At 46.1% G+C, this 21,325-nt stretch overlaps 1 pseudogene; it reads left to right on the top strand.

Annotated features, from left to right (window-relative positions):
- LOC142291333 (zinc finger CCCH domain-containing protein 11A-like) overlaps positions 1-21,325 on the top strand; it is a 183,828-nt pseudogene that overhangs the window by 215 nt on the left and 162,288 nt on the right.

Raw genomic sequence — 21,325 nt, 5'->3', positions numbered from 1 at the left:
TGGTGATGGCTCCGCCGCTCGGGCCCGGACCTGCAGGTGAGGGAGGGGGTGAGGGGCCGCCGCTGTTGCTGTGCGGTATTATGAGGCGCCGTCAGGTAACAAGAAAAGCCGAGTTCTTGGGAAAATGCGCCAAAAAGTTTCCATTTCTTTGTGATCAGCTGAAGTTCTCCCATCAGTGTAGTGCGGAGCGCTAGAGACCTGCCGGTGCGGGGCTGCTGTGTGCCACGGGACAGTGCCCACGGGATAGTGCCCACGTCACGGCAGACTGCTCTCAGAAACAAGCATCTTGTGACAGACCATGGTGGCCTAGGCCGGCTAAATACAAAAATACCACCGGTGCCAGTGGACGGTCGGTGTGTCACCAGTGGACGGTCGGTGTGTCACCAGTGGACGGTCGGTGTGTCACCAGTGGACGGTCGGTGTGTCACCAGTGGACGGTCGGTGTGTCACCAGTGGACGGTCGGTGTGTCACCAGTGGACGGTCGGTGTGTCACCAGTGGACGGTCGGTGTGTCACCAGTGGACGGTCGGTGTGTCACCAGTGGACGGTCGGTGTGTCACCAGTGGACGGTCGGTGTGTCACCAGTGGACGGTCAGTGTATGTTTTTACCATCAGTACATTCAGTGTCTGTTTTGTTTTTTTCATTGGTGTATGGTCTGTATGGGTTTTTACTGTGTTTTTACCATCAGTTTGTCATCAGTGTACAGTCCGTGTATGTCTGCACTGTCGGTGTGTCATAAATTGATGGTAAAAACAGACAATACACTTATGACACACTGACAGTGCAGACATACACGGACCGTACGCCGATGACAAACCGACACACGGACCGTACGCCGATGACAAACCGACACTACACTGATAAATTGATGGTAAAAACAGACAATACACTTATCAGTGTAGTGTCGGTTTGTCATCGGCGTACGGTCCGTGTGTCGGTTTGTCATCGGCGTACGGTCCGTGTGTCGGTTTGTCATCGGCGTACGGTCCGTGTGTCGGTTTGTCATCGGCGTACGGTCCATGTGTCGGTTTGTCATCGGCGTACGGTCCGTGTGTCGGTTTGTCATCGGCGTACGGTCCGTGTGTCGGTTTGTCATCGGCGTACGGTCCGTGTGTCGGTTTGTCATCGGCGTACGGTCCGTGTGTCGGTTTGTCATCGGCGTACGGTCCGTGTGTCGGTTTGTCATCGGCGTACGGTCCGTGTGTCGGTTTGTCATCGGCGTACGGTCCGTGTGTCGGTTTGTCATCGGCGTACGGTCCGTGTGTCGGTTTGTCATCGGCGTACGGTCCGTGTGTCGGTTTGTCATCGGCGTACGGTCCGTGTGTCGGTTTGTCATCGGCGTACGGTCCGTGTGTCGGTTTGTCATCGGCGTACGGTCCGTGTGTCGGTTTGTCATCGGCGTACGGTCCGTGTGTCGGTTTGTCATCGGCGTACGGTCCGTGTGTCGGTTTGTCATCGGCGTACGGTCCGTGTGTCGGTTTGTCATCGGTGTACGGTCCGTGTGTCCATGTTTACTTTTAGTTGTCATCAGTGTTCTTCACAGATTGATATATTACATAGCTTCGCCTTTGCAATGTTAAATATGTAGCCCACACTGGTGCCATCTGTGTGCTATGCACTTTAGACGGACCCATACACTGGTATTGGCAGTATTCGTCCGTGATACTAGAGAAAAAGACGTCTCCATGAGTATTGTACAGACATACGATCTGCGAAAAAACCCGGATGTGTGAATATTAGATTATAATGGATACATGTTGTATCCATGAAAAAAACCCCCAGATATAACACGGTTGTGCCATGAGGACATCTGAAGGAGACCGAAGAAGTCTGCCTGATATGGTTGGTTCAAATTGATTCTTATGTCCTATTCCAACAGCCTGTTGCAGTGATCTGCTGCCGATGGCTGGGAGAGGTAGTGCTCCATCTCGGAGACATCCGCGGCTCTTCTATTGATTAGCTGACCTGTACCGATGCCAGTACCAGCTGTTGCCTACCAACATCCATGGCCTTTCTTTTTATTAGCCGACCTACCATGATGTCAGTACCACCTCTTATCTGATGACATCTGCAGCTCTTTTCTAATTTGTTGGCCTGACCTGATGTTAGTACTGCCTCTTATTAGCTGGCCTGGCAGAAAGTATGTACCGCCTCTTATTTGCTATTGCTTTGATTGGCTCTTCTTTTGATTGGCTGATCTGGTATGACATCAATAACGACTCTTATTGCCGGTGTCCACATCATTTCGTTGATTAGACAAAGAAGAGCCTTGGTTGTCCCCAGGTAAGAGGCAGCACAACCTCTCCCGATCAGTGGCCAATGGGATGTGGGAATAAATTCGCTCCGCTGCCGTTCACATGCTATCCCACCCTGTGCCCATTAAGGGCTGATAACCAGCAAACAACAATTTTATAAGTTCATGTTTTTCTGTTGTTAGCAGGGTCTAAATTCACACTCATGTAGAGTATATTGTAGATATATTGTGACTTATTCTCAATATTGTACCACTTCCTTTTGTTTTGCCATAAAATGTGGACCTTTCATGCATTACGTGGAATGCTAGTCTAGGTTAGTAGGATTAGAAACAGACTAGTGAACAGGGCCTTAGGCCAGATTCACATATCAGTGTTCAAATATGGATAGTGATGGATATCCTGCTCCGAACTTGAGGGCCAATGAGGGAATGAGTTTGTGTTGGTACCCCTTGACCAGTCTGCGAAGGACAAACGTATGTGTGAATGCAGAAAAGAAACTGTGGAAGACATTGTTTAAAAACAAACAGGAAAACACTTCCAATTGTGTGGAACCACCCTAAGGCTATGTGCCCATGCTGCGGAAAATGCGCGGATTTTGCCGCGGATTTCTCGCGGAAAAGCCGTGGATTTTCCGAAAATCTGCAGCAGCGGCACTTCCCAGCCATTTCTACGGCTTTTTGGAAATGCTGTGCCCATGCTGCGGATTTTTCCGCAGCGGATTTGGTGCTGATTTTGATCCGGAAAAATCTGCAACATGTCAATTATTGTTGCGGATTTTGAGCCAAATTTTGGCTTTAAAATTGAGAAAAAAAAAAATCTGCATCAAATCCGCGGGAATTCCGCAGTAAATCCGCGGCAAATCCGCACCTTTGAAAAGGTGCGGATTTTGCGGGAAAGCTGCGGATTTTGGTGCAGAAAAATCCGCAGCTACATTCTCCCGTGGACACATAGCCTTAGGGGTACTTCTCACATAGCGAGATCGCTGCTGAGTCACGGTTTTTGTGACGCACCAGTGACCTCATTAGCGATCTCGCTGTGTGTAACACTGAGCAGCGATCTGGCCCCTGCTGTGAAATCGCTGCCCGTTACACACTGCTCTGGTTCATTTTTTGGACGTTGCTCTCCCGCTGTGAAGCAGCAACGATCTGAATGTGCAGGGAGCCGGCTTCTGGCAGCCTGCGGTAAGCTGTAACCAAGCAAAGTGCTTTGCATGGTTACCCGATATTTACCTTGGTTACTAGCGTTCGCCGCTCTCAGGCTGCCAGTGCCGGCTCCCTGCACACTTAGCCAGAGTACACATCGGGTACATAAGCAAAGCGTTGCTTATTAACCCGATGTGTACTCTGGCTACGAGTGCAGGGAGCCAGCGCTAAGCGGTGTGCACTGGTAACCAAGGTAAATATCGGGTAACCAAGTGCTTGGTTACCCGATATTTACCTTAGTTACCAAGCGCAGCATCGCATCCACGCGTCGCTGGGGGCTGGTCGCTGGTGAGATCTGCCTGATTGACAGCTCACCAGCGACCATGTAGCGACGCACCAGCGATCCTGACCAGGTCAGATCGCTGGTGGGATCGCTGGAGCGTCGCTAAAGTGTGACTGTACCCTAAAGGGGTCAGCAAATTAGCTTATGCAAATTTACAGTAGCAGCTTGACTTGTGTTATAAAAGAATTAGTAAGATTAGTAAGTCTACTGATGTAGCTCCTCTGTTTAAAAAAAAACCCAAAGAGTTTATGGCTGAATCCATACAGCATAGGCTGTCAACTTCAGGTCAGCAGACCCACACTCATCCGGGTCATTCCGTGTCAAGTGGACCAGTTTTAAAAATCGTCCCCACTCGACGTTCTCCGTTTTTGCTGAAAATTTATAAGGATGTACATGTATGTTTGAAAAGAGGTTCTGTAAATTTTTAGGGCCAGATCTCAAATATATTGGGCACTGTTGACCTTTCACTGGAGGCCCCCCCCCCCCAAGCCTGCAGCTTCAGCTAAGAGGATTTTGCAAACTTTGGCACATAGCCATTAGAGTTCTATACTGGCTATGATGCTGAAATTTGGCATACTAGCTCAACTTTTGCTGCTAAACACGATAAAATTATTACCGGCTATGACAAAACAATATTTCGGCCGCAATTTTGTGTTAAAGTAGCTTGCAAAACGCGTCGCATAAAATTTATGCCAAACTTTGCCCTTATATAACTCAAGACCAAAAACCAATAGTAACTGGTGCTTTGCCCTGTACAACAAACATCTTCATGACTTTGCATTGCTGCAATATCACGGTCAAAGCATATGTATTTGTGGAAATATTCACACCCACATATGATGAAAAACTTAAAAAAAAAAGAATTTTACCTATTTTTAGGTCAAATTTCCCAAAAAGGGTACCCCTAAAATATATTAATTCTGTTATCATTTGAAAGAGCACATTTTTCTCTACAAGGATCATTGGGGTTTTTTTTGGAGTCTCCATTTAAGAAAAGAAAAATGCCACTGAACATGGTGTTATTTATTAATACGCAATGAATGGTAACTGCACTATTCAAACCCTTGCGTTGGTCCATGGTGGTTATACCACAACCAATTCCCTAAGAATTGGTATTATAATCCTATTAAGAATTGTTATAATGCTGTCTTTCGAGAATTGGCAGCTCCATCGCCTAGGAGCCATGGCCGATAGCCGTGCAAGGCAAGTCGCGGGTGGTCTCTTTATCGCAGGTTCCAAAGTCTGAGGGTGGGTGTCTTTGCCTAGGATCCCAAGCCTAATATTGGGTATCTTTTGTTGGTTCCCAAGCCATAATGTTCAGTCTAAGTGGTCTGGAATTGTTGCTGAATTTGCAAAATAATCGGTTCAGAGAAGCTGTATTGTCGGCCCATTGCTGTTGCAGCTGGTGCTGGAATTATTGCAATGATTGACTGCTCGGGAATCCAGCATGTATCATTTCTCACAGGCCAGTGAAAGAAGCTAGCTGCTCCATGAGGATGCATAAAATGTATTAATGCATCATGGTCGTCGACTGAAATTTCAGAAATATTTCCAATCCACCAGTTCCTATCGTAAATGCAGGCAATGTATTGCCCTGGCTGGAGGTTTGCAATTGGCACAAAAGGCATTTCTGATCTGACAGATCCATCTACATGGGCAATGAAAGATGAAGGGTCATTTGACACCCTTGAAATGCGAATCTTTTTGTCATCAATTGGCACAAACTGGTGATTTTCTCTTGTTCCAGCAATTGTATGTCCATCTTTGAACCTTTCCTCTTGAACTACCCGTATTTCGTCAATTTTTTCTTTTGGAACAAAAAAAAACTTGATTCCATGCAGTTGCTCGTTGCAAAAGTTGAATAAATCCACCGGGGTCAGTATTTGGTTTTCAGTTGGGCGTTGAAGACTGGCACGAGCTGCCAACCTCTTTGCTGTCCCTCCAATCCCATCACCGGGCGACTTTCCATGACTGGTACCAAAAAAAATTCCATTCAGCGCTGATATTGAAATCAGCATTGTGGTGGCACAAGTTGAGAACATTTTTGAAATTTTTGTACTGGGCTGCAGATCCATCACTGAAGTAGTGGATATGATGAATCCCATTGATGAGTCTTGAGATACTCCACAATTACTGTTAAGAAAGTGTGGACTGCAACTGTGTCATGTCGTGAGCAATCACTGATTATGCACAAGCTGATGTTCTGCGCAGCTTCACCATTTAACTCCTTGAAGTAAATTACAAATGGGTGTACTGTCGCTTGACTATTTTCCCAGTGGAAACCTTGAATGGCATCTTGAACAATAAATGAGTAATTTTCAGCAAAGTCCATAAAGATCACAAGCTCTCCAGGTCTCAGATGTTCCTTCAACGATTTCAGATAGCAGCTTTGATGCTTGGCGATGTAGTGATGGCTACAAAGTTTAGAAATTTTCAAAACCAATTCTTCAATGAAATCTTCGATAGTCAGTTGTTTGGTATCAAGCGTGTCTCGATCTGTGTGAATCCATTGTTTGAACTCAATAATATCATCAGGGTCACTGTTGACAAACACATTGACTAGAAATTCTTTTAAAACTTCAGGACCCGGGCATTTATCACAACGGCCAAGCATACAGTCCTTGGATTCAATTCCACAGACCATTTTGCATAGGAGTTCTTTGTAGTCATCATTGATTGGGCATGCTGCAAGCATTAGTTTGACATTTTGGTGAATGGTACACTTACGGAATGTGTTCCAGCAGATCCAACGGTTACGCACCACTTTGGCTGAAGCTCACAAAACTTTGAAAATCCAATTTCAGGGCCATTCCGATCCCAATAGGCAACAAACATTTCCCTCATATTGCTCAGTAATAGTCGCTTTTTTTCTCCTGCTATTCGCACTGATACATAGTCTTTTTTTCCAGGGCACATTCGACTGAATTCATCATCCTCAAAAAATGCCTGCACCTTTTTCTTCACTTCCTCAGAATCTTTCTTGCCACACTTGATTGTAGGTAAGGCTAAGATCCCATGTTCACATTTAAGCTTTCGAGCTTGTTTGACCATTCGTTCAGAGACTCCGAATTCGTCTGATATAGCCTTAATGGACCAACTGTTAGGTGCCAATGTCAAGATTTGGACCTTTTCTGCCCGACTGGACACCTGCAGCTTTTGCTTCAAATCTGCCAAAAGGTGATTGTAATCCAAACACATTTTGCACTGTGCTGTTTTTGTTTGCTCAATGTCTTTCGGCTCAAGCCCTCCAATTGAAGCAATCTTGCTAGAAAATGCATTTTGTACCTGGCTTATCTTTCACCTTGCATATCCAAGTGAATCTCGCTGGCTTACCCGTGGATATTTCAGAGGAGAGATGCCAATGGATGTTAAGCTTGAATTTAGACTTTCAGGAGAACATTCCATTCCATCTGGATCTGATTCAGAGGAAACTGGATCAGCTGATTTTTTTTTTCTTTTAGCAAATTCTTTTCGACATGATACACACATCTTCTGGCCAGGCTTCACATCATTCTTTGTGAATTCGTTCAACTGGTCAGCTGCTAACAAATTGATAGCTCGCAAATTCTTTTTGGTGTTATGACCTTTCTTCCCAAAAGGATTGCAACACGATTTTTGCAAATGCTCATATTTGGTCAAGAATGAAGCTTCATGGTGTAAACAGATTTGTGAATGTTCGTCAAAATTTAGTCCCACTCGTCGACGCAGCAATTTCTGTTCATCCAATCCAAAGCTTGTAAACAATTTCAACTCATCCTTGCTATGGGTGAATGTCTTAAGGTGGCACTTTGAATTGTTCGCAAGTCCGATAGAGCACTGGGCCGATTCGTCATCAATTTCATTCTCCATCACTAAAAAATAAATAATATATGCATTAAAATGTAACAATAGTCAATAGGTTTATAGGTTTTTGATTATAATAGACATTGCTAGCAACAATACAACTCTGTAACATGTGATAAGAATCTGAAAATCAAACACAAAATCAATGCATTACGTGCATACATAACACCATGTTCAGTGGCATTTTTCTTTTCTTAAATGGAGAGAGTCCAAAAAAAACCCCAATGATCCTTGTAGAGAAAAATGTGCTCTTTCAAATGATAACAGAATTAATATATTTTAGGGGTACCCTTTTTGGGAAATTTGACCTAAAAATAGGTAAAATTCTTTTTTTTTTAAGTTTTTCATCATATGTGGGTGTGAATATTTCCACAAATACATATGCTTTGACCGTGATATTGCAGCAATGCAAAGTCATGAAGATGTTTGTTGTACAGGGTGAAGCACCAGTTCCTATTGGTTTTTGGTCTTGAGTTATATAAGGGCAAAGTTTGGCATAAATTTTATGCGACGCGTTTTGCAAGCTGCTTTGACACAAAATTGCGGCCGAAATATTGTTTTGTCATAGCCGGTAATAATTTTATCGCGTTTAGCAGCAAAAGTTGAGCTAGTATGCCAAATTTCAGCATCATAGCCAGTATAGAACTCTAATGGCTATGTGCCAAAGTTTGCAAAATCCTCTTAGCTGAAGCCGCAGGCTTGGGGGGTGGGGGGGGGGCCTCCAGTGAAAGGTCAACAGTGCCCAATATATTTGAGATCTGGCCCTAAAAATTTACAGAGCCTCTTTTCAAACATACATGTACATCCTTATAAATTTTCAGCAAAATCGGAGAACGTCGAGTGGGGACCACTGGTCCACTTGACACGGAATGACCCATCCATTACTAAGGGTACCGTCTCACTAAACGACGTACCAGCGATTCCGACCACGATATGACCTGGTCAGGATCGCTGGTGCGTCGCTACATGGTCGCTGGTGAGCTGTCAATCAGGCAGATCTCACCAGTGACCAGCCAGCAGCGAGTCGTGGAAACGATGCTGAGCTTGGTAACCAAGGTAAATATCGGGTAACTAAGCAAAATGCTTTGCTTGGTTACCCGATATTTACCCTGGTTACCAGCGCGCACTGCTTGGCGCTGGCTCTTTGCACTCGTAGCCAGGGTACACATCAGGTTACTAAGCAAAGTGCTTCGCTTAGTTACCCGATGCGTATTCTGGCTACGTGTGCAGGGAGCCAGCACAAGCAGCCTGAGAGCTGCGTACGCTAGTAACAAAGGTAAATATCGGGTAACCAAGCAAAGTGGTTCGCTTGGTTTTCCGATGTGTACCTTGGTTACCAGCGTCCGCAGCGTCCAGACGCCGGCTCCCTGCACATTCACATCGTTGCTCTGTCGCTGTCAAACACAGCGATGTGTGCTTCACAGCAGGAGAGCAACGAGCAAAAAATTAACTAGCACTGTGTGTAACGAGCAGCAATTTCACAGCAGGGGCCAGATCGCTGCTCAGTGTCACACACAGCGAGATCACTAATGAGGTCACTGGTGCGTCACCAAAACCTGTGACTCAGCAGCGATCTCGCTATGTGAGAAGTACCCCTAAGGGTTCCGTTACACATAGCGACGTACCAGCGATCCGACTGGCAGGGATCGCTGGAATGTCGTTACATGGTCGCTGTTGAGCTGTCAATCAGGCAGATCTCCCCAGCCATCAGTCACTAGCGACCTGTGTAACGACTGCTCCCTGCACACTCAGAACCAGCGCTCGTTGGTCTCCCGCCGTCAAACACGCTGATGTGTGCTGCACAGCCAGGAGAACCACGAGCAAAAAATGGTCCTGATCATTTTGTCACGATCAACGACCTTGGAGCAGGGGCCCGCTTGCTGCTGCTTGTCACATCAGCGACCTCGCTGGCGATGTCGCTGATATGTCACAAAACCTGTGATGTTTCAGCGATCTCTCTGTGTGACGGGGGCTTAAGACTGTGATACAACTTGGGCAAAATTGCATAATGTTACATGTTGATTTGGGTGACCTGTACCATATAGATGGTGTCAGCTAAATCCTATTGTAATGGAGGAAGCTGCCATTCTCTTGATCAGGACAATAAGAGTCCTCTAATCCTGCGCTCCACCAGCTCATTACGCTGCAGTTGGTCCTGTGAATGTGAAATGCTGGAAGGGAGTGGCAACAACTTGCATGTCCACCTTCCAACAGCCCAGCATAACCGAGGTCTAGAACAACCAGATCAATCAATGTGTTTTTTCGATTATGCATTGGCCAATGATGTCAACCACACGTTTATATAATATAGATATATATATATAATGGATGCGCACTGCGCATGAACTGGAGTCTGTAGCACTTCCGGCCATGCGCACTATACCTCACTGAAGCCAGGAAGGCTACAACTGGCATCCGTTTAATGCGCAAGATCAGAAGTCCTGGGAGCTCCTGATCATGCACATCCATCCTCCGCTGGCGGTCATCAAGACTGAGGTATGTGCGGCATAGCTTCACATTCATTAGCATGTTAGTACACCCACAGAGGCGTGGTGTAACATGCTAAGGGGGCTGAGTAGCCAAGGGAAGTAATGCTCTTGTGACTAGTCCCTGCGCTCATTAGCATATAATAAACAATCTTTAGAAATACTTTTTCTAAAGATCCCTTTATCTATGCTAGTGTATACAGGGACGGTAGGCAGGGTTTAGCAATATAGACCCAGAACTGCTCATGGTTCGTAGTCGACTGGTTTATGATAAAAAAAAAAAAGTCTAGCATTTGTAAAATTTGCTTATGAACCCAATTCGTAAGGGGAGTTGAATCATTTGGATTGCAACTGTATTTAGGCTTAGGCTGGGTTCACACATAGCGACAGCGGCGTCACCATTTTCTGTGACGCAACAGCGACCTTGTATGTCGCTGTTATGATCGCTGCTTAGCTGTCAAACACAGCGACGCAGCAGCGATCATAACGTCGCTACATGAGCAGAGAGCCGCGCACACTGCTTAGCGCTGGCTCCTTGCTCTCCTAGCTACAGTACACATCGGGTTAATTAACCCGATGTGTACTGCAGCTACATGTGCAGAGAGCAGGGAGCCGGCACTGGCAGCGTGAGAGCGGCGGAGGCTGGTAACGAAGGTAAATATCGGGTAACCACCTTGGTTACCCGATGTTTACCCTGGTTACAGCTTACCGCAGCTGCCGGCTCCTGCTCCCTGCTCGCTTCATTTCGTCGCTCTCTCGCTGTCACACACAGTGATGTGTGCGTCACAGCGGGAGAGCAACAATAAAAAAAAACGAACCAGGGCAGTGTGTAACGAGCAGCGATCTCACAGCAGGGGCCAGATCGCTGCTCAGTGTCACACACCGCGAGATCGCTAATGAGGTCACTGCTGCGTCACCAAAACCGTGACTCAGCAGCGATCTCAGCAGCGATCTCGCTGTGTGTGAAGCACCCCTTATGAAAGAGGATAGCTGTAGTAATCAACCCCCTTAAAGATTCCCTATCACTTGCCTTGAAGGGAATCTGTCGGAAGGATCAACCCTTCTAAGCTGTCTATATGGGCATGTAGGTCTTAGGAAGCTGAATAAAATGATACATTCATTGATATCTGCGATCCAATGTCTTATTCCAGATAAATCCACTTTTTTCTTGCTTAAGGCTACTTTCACAATTCCGTCTTTTTCCATCAGTCACAATCAGTTTTGTGAGTGAGACGGATCAGTCACAGATGGTGGGAAAACTGATGCGATGGATGGTGTGAAAAACGGATCTGTTGTACCAATTATTTTTTTTTTTTTTACCTGCCAAAGGTTGTTTGCCATTGAAAACCTATATGACGCTCAGGAGGAGAGAGAGATTAATTTTACAGTCGATCTGGGCATGCCCAGAGTAAAATAACGGATCCGTCGCCTGATTCCGTCATTTCAGGAATGACTGATTCCTGCGCCCACAGGCTTTCATTATAACTAACGACGGATCTGTCGCTGTCCGTTTTTTCGACTCACAGGAAAAAATGTTACATTCAGCGTTGCTTCCGCCCGATGGTCAGTCATTCCACGACTGATTCATCGCGGGACAGATGCAACGCAAGCCCATCAGTCGCAATCCGTTATTAATAGAAGTCTATGGGGAAAAAAATGAATCCTGCTAATTATTTTGCAGGATACCGTATTTTCTCAAGACGATGGCTTGCAACTGAAGGAAAAAGACGAAGTGTGAAAGCAGCCTAAGGCTACTTTCACACATCAGTTTTCTGCATTCAGGCACAATCCATTTTTTCCTGATCCAACGGGATCCGACAAAAAATGTAAAAACCATATCCACCGGATCCGTTTTTTTAACGGATCCGTTATGCTGGATGCGTAAAAAAACGGATCCGTTTTGCATCCGTTTTTGCATCCGTTTTGTCCGGGTTTTTTTTTTTGCTGGATCCGTTTTTTCAAAACATTGGAGCATGCTCAGTTTACAAAAATGGATCCGGCAGCCGCATCCGTTTTTTGCCGCATTACGCCGTATCCGGAGTCCATAGGCTTCCATTGTAAAACACGCCGGCGCGATGCGTTTTTTTTTGCCGGACAAAAAAAGTTACAAGATACGTTACCGCCGCTTTAATTAATCTTGCCACATCCGGAAAAAAACTGATGCAACGCAAAGCCATCCGGCACAATCCGGTAACAATGCAAATCTATGGGGATAAAATGGATGCGGTACCGGATCCGTTTTACCCGTTTTTTTCCGGATTGTGCCTGATGGAAAAAACCTGATGTGTGAAAGTAGCCCTAATGAGATGTTCCAGGCTATGGGCCAGACACTGATTTCCTTGCGCTCAGTGTTTGGCCCATTGTAAAATATAAGAAAAACATGTATTGCTTTGGAATAAGACATCAGATTGCAGATATCGGCGTATTGTTTTAATCAGCTTCCTATAACCTACATGCCCATATAGACGGCTTGGGGGGGGGGTGCATCCTACTGCCATATACCAGCATCCTACTGCTGTGTACCGGCATTCCAGCTGCTGTGTACCGGCATTCCAGCTGCTGTGTACCGGCATCCTGGTATATGGCCTATATTCTGTGGCACATAAAAAAAATAAACGTTTATACTCACCTTACCTCACTCCAGCAGCATCGCTCGTCTTACTGTCTGTATCAGCGCCGCTGGAGTGTGGAGCAGTAACCGGTCAATGCAGCATCGCAATGTCCTCCTGTCTGCTGTCCGCTGATGTGTGTGGAGCCGTGTGCACAGGGATGACGTCATCGCTGTGCGCACCGCTAGTCTCCACACACATCAGCGGCCGGCAGACAGGAGGACGTTGCGATGCTGTAGGGAAGTGACCGGTGAGTATACAGTACTTATTCACTGCCCCCCGCGATGATGATGATGACGACGACACCACACATGATCACTCACTCCAGGCTGTAGTTGCCAGGGTGATCACGCGGCCCGGCTGCTAATGATGCACGCATCGTCCAACCCATCATCCCGCCCACCTGTCAGCGCCGGCTTCAGCGCTGAGAGATGATGGGCGGGAAGATGCATGCATATGAAATAAGCGGGCCCACGTGGTCACGGCAGGCGCTGCTACAGCCTGCTTGTGCAGCCGATGACCCGCGCCACCGCAGCACACTCATTCCCCGCAGCCATGCCCTACATTCAGACTTTAAGATGCACCCCCCACTTTCCCACAATATTTGGGGGGGGGGGGGGAGTGCGTCTTATAGTCCGAAAAATACGGTAAATGCTGCTGTTCTCCTGTTTCTGCTATTATTTTGGGGGTTTTTCGGTTGTTTTTTTTTTTTTCTTTTTCTGCCTCTCCGTTCCTGAGATTTTAACACCCCCCTCTTCATTGTATGTATATCTAATGTTGTAAGCCAAAAGCCCATGATCCTCAATTAACGTACAGAAGAGTTGGGCCCACTTAACTAACTAAAGTCTAGACTTGCATGCTAGGAAGATTGGGCCACATTTCAGGCGCAGAGAGGCGCGGGAATAAATAAAAAATATAATGCCAGATTACGTAAAACTAGTATTTAGACTAGGTAAAAAAAGCTAAATATATGGCTTAATGGCCACAACATGTTGTGACGCATCAGAGTAAGACCTTGATCACATGTCACTATTTCATCAAAACAAATGGATCAAAACACAGGACAGGAGTGAATCTTTCAGTGAGGACTCGCACCATTGTATTGGACAATTGCAATCTGATTTTGTTTTTTTTGTTTTTTTTAATCTGATAGTACGTTGACCAATTTAATGTGGCAGTGCTAATCAACATTTTTGTGGTATGCTGTTATTTGATACGTCAGAAGGATGAGACTCGTGTATGGAAGTCTATGGGTGCATGGAAAACATCTGATTGCACTCAGATGACATCCAAGTGCAGTGTGTTTTCTCCAGACTTGCACAATGGAGAAGATGGTGAGATTTTTGTTTCCAAGACCCTAGTTCTCATTTTTCAGGATCTGGGGCTCAGTGACTGTTTTTTATTTTGCGTCTTGAGCTGGTGTTTTTAACATCTTCACAACCCATGACGGACTGGGTACATCATGGATCGTGTGAGGTTAATCCCCACAGCCTGTCGTGGGCAGTCCACGGCGATCCGCGCACATGTCAGGTAATTTCAACAGCTGACATGTGTGCCTGCCAGGCGTGAGTGGAATCGCTATTCACCCGCGCCTATTAATCCCTTACATCTCGCTGTCAATATCTGGCAGCGAGATGTAACAGAGCGCCGTGGTAAGCATTAACTTACCCAGCGCCATCGGAAGTCATGTGACGTGATCACGTGACTTTCGGTGGTTGCCATGGTAGCACAGGATCATGTGATGACTCCTGTAGCTATCATGAGTCACTTTATCTCACTGCCGGCAGACTGCTGTGTGTGAGAATAAAGCAGCTTTTCTCCAGATCTCAGCTGTGATCTGGAGAAATGGAAGAGTGATCAGACAGCTGATTCTTATAGCCCCTAGGGGTGCTAGTAAAATAAAAAAAAAAGTTTTAAAAAATAAAAAAACCTAAAAGTTCAAATCACCCCCCATTTGGCCCATAGAAAATTAAATTGTTAAAAAAATACACATTTGGTATTGCCACGTTCAGAAACGCCCGATCTATCAAAATATAAAAACAATTAATCTGATCGGTAAACTGCGTAGCTGCAAAAAAATTCCAAACGCCAAAATTACTTTTCTTTGGTCGCCACAAATTTTGCACAAAATGCAATAACAGGAGATCAGAACGTAGCATCTGTACAAAAATGGTACCGTTAAAAACGTCGGCTCGAGGCGCACAAAATAAGCAGTCACTGAGCCATAGATCCCAAAAAATAAAAACATTACGGGTTTTGGAAAATGGGGCAGAAAGTCCGCCACTTCTTTTAGACAAACTTGTGAATTTTTTTTAACTCCTTAGATAAAAGTAAACCTATACATGTTTGGTGTCTACAAACTTGTACTATATGAAGTGAAAGCTGTGCACCAAATTCAGAAAAATATGAACAAGCATAACTGCTTTAGGCTCTGTGCGCGCTTACCGGTTTTTGCTGCGGATTTGCTGCATGTTTCGCTGCAGAAAATGTTCATAACATCTCTGCAGTGAATCACCAGCAAAACCTATGGAAAAAAAAAATGCTGTGCGCACTATGCGGAATTTGACAGCTGCATGTTTTTCTGCGGGATTCCCGCAGCAAAAACAATTGCATGTCACTTCTTTTTCGCACATCGCTGCGGGATTTCACTCCATTGACTGCCATGTAATCGTGAAATCCCGCAGGGAATAACGCAGGAAGCAAATTCTGTGCGGTTCATTGCGTTTTCCTGCGTTATTCCCTCTGGTATTTCGCGGTTTACCTGCGGTAATGTACATCGCTTGCCTGCGGTTTGCAGGAAAGTGATGTCATTATGACAGGAAGAGGAAGCGGAGCAGGGAGTAAAAACACACACACAAACACACACACACACACACACACACTACACACTACACACTACACACAATACACATAGAAAGTGAACGGAAATATAGAAAAAAAACCATGTGGGCTCCGCCGTATTATTACCTTCCGGTCGAGGTAAACGCACAGCGGCGGCCCGGTATTCTCAGGCTGGGGAGGGAGAGGGGCAGGGTTAATGTCCCCCCCCTCCCTCCCACCTCCCGCAGTCGAGAATATCAGCCGCAGCTGTCCCGGTACTGTCGCATGCATTATGCGGTAGTACCGGAGTGTCCGCGGCTCTTCTTGTTGCCGTGATGCAGTGGCAATCAAGGTAATGTAAGGAGTTAATGGCGGCGGATCACCGCCATTAACTCCAAGCTTGATCATGGCAGCGTCTATGTGACAGCTGACATGATCAACCCGTAAGTAAAGTGAAAAAACACACACACCGAAAAATCCTTTATTTTAAATAAAACACAAATAAGCCTCGTTCACCCGTATATTAACCCCTCCCGAAACAAACCTCCGAATTAATCCACGTCCTGCGATGCTTGTATCCAGCCGCGACTGACACACAGCTGAATGCAGGCTCGCAGCGAGACAGCAGAGGTAACCACAGGTCATTTCCCACGGCCGGTAATGTGAACTCACTGCCGACCGTGAGAAATGCAGCGTGTGCTCAAAGGGACTCTATCTGTCTATTCTATCTCAGAATGAAATTACTTTTTTTTTTTCTTCTTCAATGTGCTTTATTGCATTGAATGCAATAAAGCACATGTACCAACCCACACACGGCAAAACCACAGCAAAACTGCAGCAAACCGCATGCGGTTTTCGGGTGCGGTTTGCCGCGTTTTTTTACCGCGGGTGCAGTAATCTTTCAATGCCTGCGGAATTTTTTTGAGAAAATTTCATTTTCCAGTGCACACATAGCCTTATAATACATAAAGAATGAAAAATACAATTAGCCATATGAAAAATTTAAATGTGACATTGCATAACTGCTGAGGATTATTTGAAGAAAAAAAAAAAGAGATTTAGCTAATGTATTGATCAATTCATTACTGCCCCATAACCACTTCACAGTAATCTCTTATTTATGGGGTCCCTAACCAAATGTTACCTCTGTGCGGCTAAAACATGCTTGTGTGTATGGGTCTGTAACCAAAAGTTACCTCTGTGAGGTTGAAACCTGCTTCATTCATTACTGCCCTTTAGCCATGTTTATTCAATTTCCTATATAGCCAGGCCTCTGGCTTCCCATACACAAGCAGGTTTTAACCGCATATAGAGGTAACATTTGGTTAGGTACCCCATAAATAAGAGATTACCGTGAAGTTGGGCAGTAATGAATAGATCAATACATTAGCTAAATATCTTTTTTCAAATAATCCTCAGCAGTTATACAATGTCACATTTGAATTTTTTTAATTTTTCATGTGGCTTATTGTATTTTTCATTCCTTATGTATTGTAAAGCAGTTATGCTTGTTCATATTTCTGTGAATTTGGTGTTCAGCTTTCACTTCATATAGATTGTGTATATTTTGGCTAGCAACCTGTTCACATTTACAATGGTGTTCCAGCAGTCTTTTTGATTCTTATACAAACTTGTACTGACCTGAGACCTGGCACATCAGTTTTTCCATCTCGTGATCACAGTGAATAAAATATCCCAAAAACTATTGTGCGATCACACTTTTTTTGTAGTTTTTCCACACATGAAATTTTTTTGGCTGTTTTCCAGTACACTATATGGTAAAACTTATGGTTTAATTCAAAAGTAAAACACGTCCCGCAAAAAGCAAGCCCTCACATGGCAAGATTAACGGAAAAATAAAAAAGTTACGGCTTTAGGAAGAAGGGGAGCAAAAAAAAGTGGAAAATCGCACGGGGGTGAAAGGATTAATTATACCATTTTTGCGTAGATGCACTGTTCTGATTGTGGCTAATCAAATGTGTATATATTTTTTTTTTCAGTGGGTCAAAAGGGGGGTGATTTGAATTCTTAGGGTTTTTTATTTTATAATTTTTTTTTTTAATTTATATTATTGATTGAACTAGTTTTCCTAGTGGACTTTGACTCCACAGTCCAATCACTTCTCCTGATCAGAGTGGTGCAGCAGCATCGCTCTGATCAGGAGAAATGCTCAGCCCCTGTGAGTGCTGGCGCTCTGTTGGCTCTAACTGGGAAGTGAGTCATGACAGCGTGATCTAAGCAGTTATCAGGTACCGGAAGATCGGAAATCCACCGCTCCTGTGTGCCACATGTCTGCTGATCAGATCAGCAGATCTGCGGGGAATTCCACAGGCCCGCCGTCAGAGCCCGCGGTAGCTGGAGGGATGCGACCAAGGAGTACCAGTTCGTCCTTTGTCCTTAAGGGGTTAAACACATCTGTGAAAAAATGTTATTAGTATGTGATCTGTGTATCTGTTTTTACCATCAGTGTCTTTATCAATGATTTTCACAGATAAATTACAAAGCATCTTCTATCTTTCTCAACTTTCCTTACGGACCGCACACAGATGCCACCCATGTGCTGTACGTGTTTTTCATGGACCTATATCCTTCTATTGGCCCTTTTTTTCCGTGATACCGGGAGGGGAGTGGACATGTGAAAAGTACCATAGCTTATAATGGGTACTTGTAGCTGTTAGAAAACGGGTGCAACACAGAATGAGGCCTAAAATATTGAGCAGCTTCCAAGTAGAAGCCGTGTGAAGAATGGTCAGGTCACTTCTTTTAACCACTTCGTATTCTATGAAATTGAAGCAGATGAAGAAGTTAGACAGAGTAAACATGAACAACAGCAAGTTGTACATTGCATGTGTTCACTCTTGTTAACCTTTACTTAGTGCTTTTTCAGACGTGTTCTAGAATACTGACGAAAATGCGATGTGTAAAATATGCCTACTTGAAGATTAGGCTGGTTTCACACTTGCGTTGAACGGCATCCATTGCGTTGTGTGACGGATGCAACGGATGTGTTGCATATAGTAGCACAACGGATGCAACGGATCGTACAAAACAACGGAATCAGCTTTCCTTTCTCGCCTTTTCATTGGGGGACACAGACCGTGGGGGACACAGACCGTGGGTTATATGTTGTCTCCAGGGGAGGCTTGACACTAGATTTAAAAAAAGAGTTAGCTCCTCCTCCCACAGCATATAACCCCAGCTAGGCGGGAACTAGCTCAGTTCTTTTTACTGTCAGCAGGGAGGCTGACATGTCTCGACTGAGCTCCACCAGAGGTGCCTCAGGCCAGCTTATTTTCACTTTTTATTTTGTTTTTCTTTTCTTATTCATTCTATTTTTGATAGGGGCAATACCAAGGTGCCTTTCCACCCCCGTTCCCCCCGTGTACGGGCAGAGGAAACCTGGCGTGCGTCACTCTTCCCTCGCACCCAAGTGGTCGGGTCTGCGTACCCCTCCAGGCTCCCTGGAAGCACCTCACAGAGGTAGCTCCAGAGGGCTAAGCAGAGCCGAGCACCTGCTAGCCTTGAGCCGAAGATGCATCCCCGAGATCCCCGCATCCCAGGACCGACGTGTCTTCAGACGGAGCAAGAGCAGGTAGGGAGACGACGAGTCAGTCCCCTGCATCCTGAGAAGGCGCCGGTGGGGCGATGCAGGCCGTGATCCTGGGGAAGCATCATTAATTTAGCTCCCGGCGTCGGCCTGCATGTTTAGCAACGCCCCCTCTCACTGCTCTAGAAGCCGCTCCCTGTAGTGGGCCGTCTCTCCCCTCCATGCTGCCAGAGAATACTGGACGCCATTAAACGTGGGGAGCAGACAGGATGAGATCGCCTCCTTGGCTATGCAACTCTGCAGCACTATATACCGCTCTGTTCAGTGGTATATCGCTTTCTTTCTAGCGGTGTGTGCCTGCTGGCTGGCGGTGTATATCAGCTTTCAGCGGTATATACTGACTGTGCCTGCAGGTATATACTGACTGTTTGGCAGTGTGTGCCACTTTTACTATTGGTATATACCAGCTCTGTATAGCAGTCCCTTTCTAATACTGCTAGTAGCTCCTCACCCACAGTAGTGTAATACTGCTAAAGGCTCACAGTATAATTATACGTTTGTTGCTGACATGCGTAAAAACCGCAAGGGTGATAAAGCTTCCCAGGCATCCTCTATGGACCTGTACTATGCTTGCACCACCTGTGGAAGCTCGTTTCCCAATGGGCGAAGCTATCCACTCTGCCGAGGCTGCGATGCCCCTACTACAATGTCACAACAGGCGTTGCCGGAACAGGGGGTCGTGCAATCTGTGGGTTCGGCCCCGGCCGCCATTCAGGCAGCACCCCCGTCTGATGAGGCCATCCCTGCATGGGCTCTTCTGATGTCTAAAAGGTTAGATGACCTGGCCGCTCAGATATCTCAGCCTTCCACAGGCTCAGCTCCCTCAGAGGAGCCCGCCTTCGTCTGGTGTATCATCCCCAGTACGTAAAAAGGCTGTCTCCAAAAGGCGCCATTGCGACCGCTCCGCCTCATCTGACTCACACGATGGTCAGTCTGACTCGGACTCCATGACCTTTAGTAGTCACGATTCCCGAGACTCTGACTCTGATTCAGATGTCCCTTCTGAGTCTAGGCATATGGTAGACACTCTGATAGCCGCTGTCAATCACTCTGTCGATTTCTGATCAGCCCTCGGACCCGACTTCTCAGTCTGCAATCAAGCGAGCCAAGAAGCCTCCTAAGTCCTTTGCCCAGGATCCGATTTTTCATCAAATCGTATCCAAACGGTGGGATCACCCTGATAGGAGGTTTAATAAAAAATCCTCCTCTTCATTCGCTTATCCCTTTCCCCCGGAAATGGTTAAGCCCTGGTCGGTACCCCCCGTTGTGGATCTGCCAGTATCCAGACTGGCTAAACACACGGTTATGTCTGTTTCAGAGAACGCGTCTCTTAAGGACTCGTCTGACCGCGCAGTTGAGGCTGCGGTCAAATCTATTTTTCAGGCTTCGGGCTCCTCTCTACGCCCCCTGTTTGCCATGACATGGGTGGCAAGAGCTATATGAGTGTGTGGAGTAGGAACCTGCGCAAGTTGCTTCGCCCTTGCAATATTCCTCCGGAGGCTCTTGAGATTCTTGATTTGTTCTCTCTCGCCTCTAATTATCTTCTTCACGGCTCTCTAGATGCAGCCAGCTGGTCAGCCCTAACGGCAGCCAATGCTGTCTTCGCCCGCAGGGTTCTGTGGCTAAAGATCTGGAATGCGGACAATGCCTCCAAGAAGTCCCTGTCCACACTTCCCTTCCAGGGTCTTCGTCTATTTGGTGAATCCCTGGACAAGCTCATATCTGAGGCGACGGGTGGTAAAAGTACCATTCTACCACAAAAGCGGCCTGTAGCCAGAAATTTTCAAAAAATCTTCCTGGCACAGGCAGTCCTTTCGGCCTGCTCCCCAAAAGCCATCGGCCCAAGGACCGTCCCAACGCTCAGATCGAGGATCCGGTCCCTCAAGGGGCTCTTCTTGGCGTTCCCACTCCAAGCAGCCTAAATCCAAAGGATCTCGCTCTGTACAGGCCCCCTCAGCATGACGCCAGGTATCCCGCAGATCCGACTCCTGTGGGAGGGCGGCTTCTGTTTTTACGGGATATCTGGCTAGAACACACTCACGATGCCTGGGTTCGAGAAATCGTCACCTCGGGTTACAAGATCGATTTCCATTCCCTGCCGGCCACCAGGTTTCTGCGTTCTCGTTTCCCAAAGTCCAAGACCCAAAACCAGGCCTTAATTCAGGCCATAGCTTCTTTACAAAAAGCAAACGTTATCATTCCAGTGCCCCTGGAACAGC

The sequence above is a fragment of the Anomaloglossus baeobatrachus genome, chromosome 2, assembly GCF_048569485.1.
Source record: "Anomaloglossus baeobatrachus isolate aAnoBae1 chromosome 2, aAnoBae1.hap1, whole genome shotgun sequence".
Taxonomy (NCBI): domain Eukaryota; kingdom Metazoa; phylum Chordata; class Amphibia; order Anura; family Aromobatidae; genus Anomaloglossus; species Anomaloglossus baeobatrachus.
The sequence above is the reverse complement of the archived record's forward strand: the minus strand, read 5'-3'. Positions and strand labels throughout refer to the sequence as shown.